This window comes from Carassius auratus, chromosome 28 (genome assembly GCF_003368295.1).
Source record: "Carassius auratus strain Wakin chromosome 28, ASM336829v1, whole genome shotgun sequence".
Taxonomy (NCBI): Eukaryota; Metazoa; Chordata; class Actinopteri; order Cypriniformes; family Cyprinidae; genus Carassius; species Carassius auratus.
Window position 1 is genome coordinate 26,783,223 of NC_039270.1, and position 9,242 is coordinate 26,792,464.

The 9,242-nt window shown below is 35.7% G+C and overlaps 1 pseudogene; it reads right to left on the reverse strand.

The window, feature by feature from the left end:
- Positions 1–635: 635 nt before the first annotated feature.
- On the reverse strand, positions 636–7,476 carry LOC113047420 (protein HEG homolog 1-like; annotated as a pseudogene).
- Between the last annotated feature and the right edge of the window lie 1,766 nt (positions 7,477–9,242).

A 9,242-nucleotide genomic window follows, 5' to 3' on the forward strand; every position in this document is an offset into this window, starting at 1 on the left:
AGATTTACAAGAGTCACTCCATCACACACATGCACACACACACACTCATGGGTAATAAAAGGTAATCTTTTTAAATGGCTATTTTCCCAGTATATCTTTAAAATTTATAGTGTGTATGTTATTTTCTCTTATACGGACAGCATTTTTATTTGAAAATGTATATTCAGGTGGCTTACGATTTCCTCTAACTTATAACTTTTCAGAATTAAACAATGGATTTAACGGATTTGAAAATGTGATTTTATGATGATTGTTACCAAATAAAACATATGCTACTGCGGCCATGTATTTAAGAAAAGGTAATAAACCAATGTTGAAAAAAAAAAAAAAAAAATGTGGAGGCATATACAAGAATAATTCGTCAAATTGTAGATAACTATATCTTTAGAAATTTATTTCCTTTCATTATACAGAACAATATGAAACACTTCATACAAGGAGCATAACATTTTTTTTTACAAAAGCTTTATGTACAGGTAGAAAATATCCCAGCTACACATAAATAATTATATATATATATATATATATATATATATATATATATATATATATATATATATATATATGAAGCAAACAGACAGCTGAGTAAACAGTGCCATGTTCTGTTTTAAATAAATATATTGGCACGACTACAAAGGACACATGGTTGTTTACTCATCATCATTGCATAATTCTCCTATTCAAAAGAAAACATCACAGTCAGGCACAGAGATCAATTTCTGGTGGCATGCATTGTCCTGGCATAAAATAAATTAATTCTTTGGAGGAGATATCAACCAAAAATGCATAACTGAATGTACCAGTTCTGTCTTTCATGACAGATAAATCTTAAAACACACACACACACACACACACACAACAGACATTGCATGTTCTCTCCTACAAAGTGCAGTTACTGTCAGAATATAGATCAGATGCATTAGTACTACTGGATTACATTATATATTCTGACCTTATTGCTTCCACAGATGAGAAATTTAAATAAAATATGCCAAAATATGGTTTAATATTACATCCTTTATAATAAATTATTTTGTGTTGAAAACCACAGAATACATGAATGATCTCTGTCTGATAACAAAACTCTGAATATGAAATGTGCAGACAAAACAAGAAGTGAAAAAAAGACGAGTGGTTAAGCATTCATCTCACATTGTAATACACAGGACACGTTTATCAAGCTTGTGCTAGGAAAACCCAATCATCAATGCACTTTTAAGAAGTGAGCACTTTATCCTGGGTGAAAGAAATTTGGAATTAAAACAGTAAAATTTATATATATATATATATATATATAAACGTATCTCTCAAATGCTGTTTGTGTATGCACTTTGAGTCTGTGATCAGCTGTATGGTTTTGACAGCGTTAACATTCATGAAACATTTTGATCCAAGGCCTTTTTAATAATTCACGGTGCTACTGCACTCTTTTCTTGTCCACTGGCTTTCTCTGCTGTTTTCTTCATCTCTTCTCATCTCCATGTATAAAATAGGGGTTTTCATGACCCACCAGATAAGAGTAGCGTGTGGGGTTTATGTCCTTAAAGGTCCTCATACCATCTGTTGTGAGGTCAAACGAGCCCGACTGCAGAAGAAATGATAGTTCATTTTAGCCACAAACAGGTAAACACAACCCACAATGCTTCATTCTCTCAGCACATCTCATTTTATAATACCAGCATGCAGGAAAAACACAATAACTAGCTTAAAAATTCATGCAAAGCTTATGATGGCATGCAAACAGGTCAAACCAGAGATCAATATTAAGATCTCATCCCAGACGCGACAGTAATACACCTCTCTTTGTGACAAGATGCCAGTCACAAAGAGAAAAGAGGCAAAATAAAGCAAATAGAGCAAAAATAAAGGAATATTCCTTCTAGGTTAAATACGTAGTTGATGACAAAGGTGTTGTTGGTGGTATGTTCATTATTTTGGTAATGCTAATGCTGCAGAAGGTGCACACTTTAACTTACAGTTGTATTTAACCCAAAATATTCCTTTACATGAAAGAACTTGAAGACCAAGGTCCTTTTAAAGCAAACCAGTTCACTTGGCAGACATATTTCTTATGCAGTTTTCAACCATACAAGCCGTGAAAGATCCAAATTTATGGAAATTAATAACTAATATTAAAGGTTTGGGTCTGTACGATCTTTTTTTTTTTTTTTTTTTTTTTTTTTAAGTATCTTATGCTCACCAAGGCTGCATTTATTTAATACAGTAATAGTAAAAAATATTAAAAGTTTAAAATATTGTTATTTTCAAAATGTAATTTATTCCTGTGATGACAGAGCTGACTTTCCAGCTTTCAGTGTCTTCAGTGTCACATGATCTTTTAGAAATCATTCTAATATCCTGATTTGATGCTCAAGAAACATTTTTTTGTATTATCAATATTAAAAAAACAATTGTTCTGCTTATTATAATTTTTTTCAGGATTCTTAGACAAATAGAAAGTTTTTTTTTGAACATTTTAGCTGTCTATTTTAACTGTGAGATGGGACTTTCCTTTCCTACAGCCACCTGTTGAGCATTTCAGTAATGCAACTGACTCTTTTCAGTTTAAGGCGGAACCACAGCTGGTATGTTGTGCATTCATATATGTATCAGTGGACCGTCCCTGCCTTTTACCATCCCTGACGACACACCAGGACACACCAGGAGTCACTGACTTACCTTTCCTCCAATCTTCTATAGTCATAGTGTTTGGAGTGAGGAGAAAGCAAGCCCATATACGGTACACCACATACACAACACAACAACCATTAATATGTGCACAGACACACACACACACAAAGAGGTTTGTTTACTAGATAACCATCACAAAACTTGTACATCCATTATAATTAAATTCTGATTTCATATATTAAAGTTATGAAATATACTCAGGGATAGTCCAGTTTCCCAAGTACTATGTTATACGGTTAGCATTCAGCTAACCACAAATGCAATTGTTTCACTAATGCAATAGACCCTCTTTATATGTGCCATTGTTAGGAATACATTTTCTCATAATGGGCTTCAATTATTCAGCCAAGAAATACGTAGAAGAAAGTTAGCATAATCCAATCTTTGTATCAATCAGGAGTATGTCATTGGAGTTCAGCTGGGCAGGCAGAGTAAAGATTTGCAAATGGACAAGGGTTTGATTGAACAGATATTGAGATATATGGCACGTGGCTGATTCTATGATTGGTGTTAGAATCACAGGGCACATGCAGGTTTAATAGAAGAATTTCAACTTACAGTGGGGTCATTTCTTAAAATTAAAAAAAAAAAGAAAATAAGTATAATTCATAATATAAAGTAAGCAATATAAAATAATATTGTGAATATAATTTTACACTACTGTAAAAGTTTGGGGCCTGTAAAAATGGTTTAATGTTTTTTGAAAGACATCACGTATGCTTACCAAGGCTGCATATTTTATTAAAATACACAGTAAAAAATGTGAAATATCATTACAATTTAAAATAAATGCTTTTTTTTTTTAGAATATATATTACATTTTTATTATACATTTTTCCCTGTGATGGCCAAGCTGAATTTTCAGTCAAATGATCTAATATGTAGGTTTTCTCAAGAAACATTTCTTATTATCAATGTTGAAAACAATATAATTATTATTAATATTTCTTTATTTATTTTTGTGGAAATTTGCCCCCAAATTTTAAACAGTAGTGTATATGCATACTTAAATTTTACAACAGTTATTCTGTAAAAAAATGTCCACACATAAGCTTGTCTTTTGAAGCAGTACAAAACCCACTGTAAGTTACAGATAAGTGTAACTGCTTCAAAAGGTTAACTGGTTATTAATTATTTGTGAAGTTTTGACTGAAAGGATGTACTCACCAATCCATTACTGTAGTCTTTCTTTCCTGGCTCTTCAGACATCTCTAGACTGTTGCCAGTGGCATCAATGCTGGAATTAGATGTCAGATTGACACGTGGAATACGGGTGATGCCCTGAGTGGGCCACGCGGCCTGGAACTCCTCAGCAGGGTACGGGCTGTTGAAATAATTGCTGCTTGACTTCTTATTGCTGTGAAATAAACAATAAACACACAAATTGTTAACAAGTGGGATATGTAGATCCATAAACAAGCATAAAAGTCTCTCGCACAGAGACATTCAAATGCACGTCCTATTCCTGTCGTATCATGAACACTCACCAACGAGTCACACAGATGTAAATGAGAACAGCCAAAATCACAATGAGCAGAATTCCCCCTAACACACACGCCACTACCACTAGAGCCAACAAAGAGGCTACACAGAGAGACAAGGTCATTAGAAACACATATACATACAAAATGATTACTTTAATGGTTAAGAATCAAGAAATAATGTAATAATAATATCTTACAGTCATCACAGTTGAATCCAGAATAGCCAAATGGACATCTGTTAAAAAAAAATTAATAAGGGCATGAACATTACACTTATCTGCACTTCTGCAGTTATATGACTGTTGTAATATTGCCTTGACACAAGGGGGCAGTAGTTTCTATTAAAATACACTGATCATTGAATAGAGCAGCTAAGTTTGTGACAAGGAAGCAATCAAGTATTTCTGAACATTCATGTTTGAGTTGAGTTGTATGACTGTGGTTCCAATAAATGGAACAGATAAGTTACTCAAAGACTTTGTTTTACTAAAATGATAGTGTGAACAAAGAAATTAAATAGTTCTCACCGAACACAGGTGTTGTTCTCCGCTTTGTAGCCACTAGGGCAAACTGTGAAAATAATTAGTAAATAGTAAATAGACAGAATCATAGAAAGATGGTAGAGCAGACAGAAAAAAAAAAAACATGAACTAAACTATGTATTGTCTCAGATGTGTGTGATTCCTATACCTGCCAATATTTGCAGAATCAAAGAAATCTACCAGTCAAAAAACATCTCTCACCTTGAAACTGTATCAATTATTGATTTATGTTTTATTTCTTAATTGTTTTCATTCTTCACGGTGGTCACAGATGATTATGATATGCACACACAAACACACGTGGTAGTACACACTCACCTGTGCAGCTTCTGGGCTGGTAAGAGCTAGATACATGGCCAGCTTTGCAGGTACATATAGGTGTCCCATCGTTGGCCGTACACGATGTAGTGTTAGTATCACAAGGAGGAGGATTTTGGTCACACAAATTGGTTGCTATAAAGAAAGAGACAGTAAGTAGTTGTTTAGATAGATGCATGACGGAAAGTGTTTATTTAATGTCCTTTACGTTTCAATTATGTTTAATTTTAAATGGTCCTGCAATGTATTTCTAAATACTTACTCTAAATATTAAAGCATTTAGCAATTATAATGCATGTCGCTTTTTATGACTTATTTAATATGAAGTCATAAAAGCTCCATGCATTATAATTGCAAACAATTGTGCATAATATTTAAACATTTAATAAAATTGTTTAGCAGTGAGCTAGTTGTAGATGGTAGCATAGTTAGTGGTGATATCAGTATCTTGAAAGAATTTAACGTAGAAAACTCCAGTATATTTCTGTGATTCAGAAACATCTATTATATGATCTAGAACAAAACATGGCCAGAGTCATGGCTAAACATCTCTAAACACCCCATTCTTGGCACTGTATTGTATTCTTATTTGAGGAACAATATTTAGCAGTTTAATACAGCAAGAGAAGTTGCTTTATCAATTTTTGTGGAACTGAACAAAGTACTGTACTTCATGCTCTTAAGGTAATTTGTTGCCTAAACAGGAATTGATGTTTTAAATGTTTGTCAAGTAAAGTACTAGAATGATTTAATATGAAAATAGTTGTATATAATTATGTGAGAGCAGCATATTTGTGGAACTAGTATAATGTATTGTATTATTTTCTATGTGGGCATTAATGCACCTGTTTCACTGTTTTCAAATCACAGCTTATATAATACATTTTTTCAAGTCACTCACCTTTGTATTGGGCATTAGCAAGAATGCCACAGTTTGTTGTCTCACAACCACTTATAGCATCATTCATGGCAGATGTAACCATTGCCTGTGTGACTGGAGAATTGGGCTCAAAAAAACTGTGTACTGTGGCCACTACACTGCCAGGCCTGTAAGTGTTTACATAGAGATGAGTATTCTGCAAATATGATACAAATGTGTAAGAGAGAAGTGTTTCAAAGGGTCACTTACGTCAACGTAGTTACTGTGCTGCTAATGTAGTTTGACTGGTTACGCAGAGCTTCATTTACCTATTTGCGAAAAGGAAGAAAGAGTAATGATTACGGCTCAAGGCAATATAACGCAATCATTTTAATTTTACTCTGAATATAACTATAATATGATCAGTTCTATTTGAAACTCAAATGATAAATGCAGTTATAATGCAGTTTTTTTAAATTCTAAATAAGAATGTTTCATATGGTATGTTGCATATTTCGTACACTAAATAATGACATTTACTTTATATTTATTTAAATAAAAGCATTTCTATATTGCCAACTGCACATGGTTCCAGTAAATGAAAATAAATATTTAGAAGTGAAATGTTAAAGTTAATAGACCAGATTGTAATGTAAGTTTGTGACCTACCACAACAATGATCTCTTTAGCAATTTTCTGAAATTCAGGTGATTGTGGATTGTTCATAGCCTCTACAAAAGTGCGGTTCACCCGCAGTGCACTAGGGAAGGTTTTAGCTGGAAATAAACACAGGGTGTGAGGAGAGAGAGTGGGGGTGTTAAAGTGTTTACACAATATTTTTTTACTACAAGGATTCTTCCTAATAATCACTGTAATCATATGATTTATATAACAATTAAATATAGAAGGATTTTTTTTGTAATGACCCATGGTCCAGTCTAAGAAAGAGGATAATTTGCCAAGAGGCTAGGCATCAGATACGTACTTTCCACACAGGCGTTATTTAAAGGAATAGTTCCTGTCACACACTGACAGATGGATTTCACACAGACACTGAGTGGTGGGGCAGGTCACTGTAGGACAGGTAGCTAAAAGAAAAAAGATGTAAACTCCTCATTACTCGGAATTACTTGCAATATACAGTCACACAACACGTTAATTCAAACACACCTGGTGTGGTTGCAGTGTTAGTTGGGTTAGTAGTAGAAACAGTGGGTCGAGGTCGTTGAGTTGGTTATGGATGGTCTAGTAGCATTTCCTGGTGTAGACTGAGTTGTTGGGTAGCATTCCCTGTTGTAGTATTTCCTGTTGTAGCTATGGGTGGTGTTGTAGCATTTACTGTTGCGTTGCTCCCTGGTGTAGTTAGAGGTGGTGTAGTAGCATTTACTGGTGTTGTTGGAGGTGCTGCTGTAGCATTTACCGGTGTAGTTAGGGGTGGTGCAGTAACATTTACTGTTGTAGTTAGTTGTGGTGTGGTAGCATTTACTGTTGTAGTTAGTTGTGGTGCAGTAGCATTTACTGTTGTAGTTAGGGGTGGTGCAGTAACAGTTACTGTTGTAGTTAGTTGTGGTGCCAGTAGCATTTACTGTTGTAGTTAGTTGTGGTGCAGTAGCATTTACTGTTGTAGTTAGTTGTGGTGCAGTAGCATTTACTGTTGTAGTTAGGGGTGGTGCAGTAGCATTTTACTGTTGTAGTTAGGGGTGGTGCAGTAGCATTTAATGTTGTAGTTAGTTGTGATGCAGTAGCATTTTACTGTTGTAGTTAGGGGTGGTGCAGTAGCATTTACTGTTGCAGTTAGTTGTGATGCAGTAGCATTTACTGTTGTAGTTAGGGGTGGTGCAGTAGCATTTACTGTTGTAGTTAGTTGTGGTGCAGAAGCATTTACTGGTGTTGTTGGAGGTGCTGCTGTAGCATTAACTGGTGTAGTTAGGGGTGGTGCAGTAACATTTACTGTTGTAGTTAGTTGTGGGTGCAGTAGCATTTACTGTTGTAGTTAGTTGTGGTGCAGTAGCATTTACTGTTGTAGTTAGTTGTGGTGCAGTAGCATTTACTGTTGTAGTTAGTTGTGGTGCAGTAGGCATTTACTGTTGTAGTTAGGGGTGGTGCAGTAGCATTACTGTTGTAGTTAGGGTGTGCAGTAACAGTTACTGTTGTAGTTAGTTGTGGTGCAGTAGCATTTACTGTTGTAGTTAGTTGTGGTGCAGGAGCATTTACTGTTGTAGTTAGGGGTGGTGCAGTAGCATTTGGTGTAGTTATGTTTGAAATATCTGTGGTTAAGCGTGGAGTAAGTTGCAATGTTTGCTGTTGTAACATTACCTGTTGTAGTCTGTGTTGTAACTGTTACATAGCTTGGTGTTGTAATTGGTGAAGCTGTGCTGTTGCTTGGTGTGCTAATGGGAGGAGTAGTGTCATTAGCTTTTGTAGTTTGGGGTGGGGTTGTGCTGTTGCCTGGCTCAGGTAAAGGAGTAGTTGTGGCATTGCCTGGTGAAGTTACAGGATGGTCTGTAGCATTCTCCAGTGTAGGTACAACTGGACTTGTGGAGTTGGCCACTGCTGTTGTTACAGGTGCAGTTGAAACTGTGGCATTTCCTGGTGTACTCACTGATGAACTGGTAGCCTTTTCTGGTGCAACTGTAGACGAGCCTGTCACATTGCCTTGAGTAGATAAAGGTGGAGATGTGCTATTACCAAGCATGCGTCGACAGCGGTGGGGTGGTGGCATTGTTTGTGATGGTGCAGTTGTATTCTCAGATGGAATGCTTGTTACTGCTGTTGATGACCAAAAACACATAATCAGAAACAGAAAAAAGATCATTGCATGAAGATTTCAAAAGCAGCATAAAATGGCAAATCTGAACATGTGTAATGCAGCCATTCACAATTGTTTTTGTGTCAGTCTGGTACACTTAACAAAAGAAGTGCACAATGGATTTTATTTTTTTGGCGGCGGGGGGTGGGGGGGTAATGGGGTTTAGGGTTGGGTTAGTGGGCTTGGTCAGTCTGACTGAGAGTTAAAACAATATACCCCTCCATCACCTTACAAGGTAACAAGTCTTCCATTTATACTCCAAAGTCAGAATTCAGACTTCCTAGTTGGAACTTTTAACTGCAGCACACCCCAAGTCAATGTTCAACTCTGAGTATTCGCAACAACCTCAAATTCAGAATGCTAATAGCTTTCGATGCATCAAATAGTAACTGAAACTAAAAGTAAACATTGGTTCTTATCACTAAAGTGAAGTGACCAATACTTAGAATTTGTGCTCTGCATTTAAACCATCCAATGCACATACAGCCAAGAGCAGATGGGCAGCCATGTTGCAGCAGCACCCAGGGATTCAGAGCTCA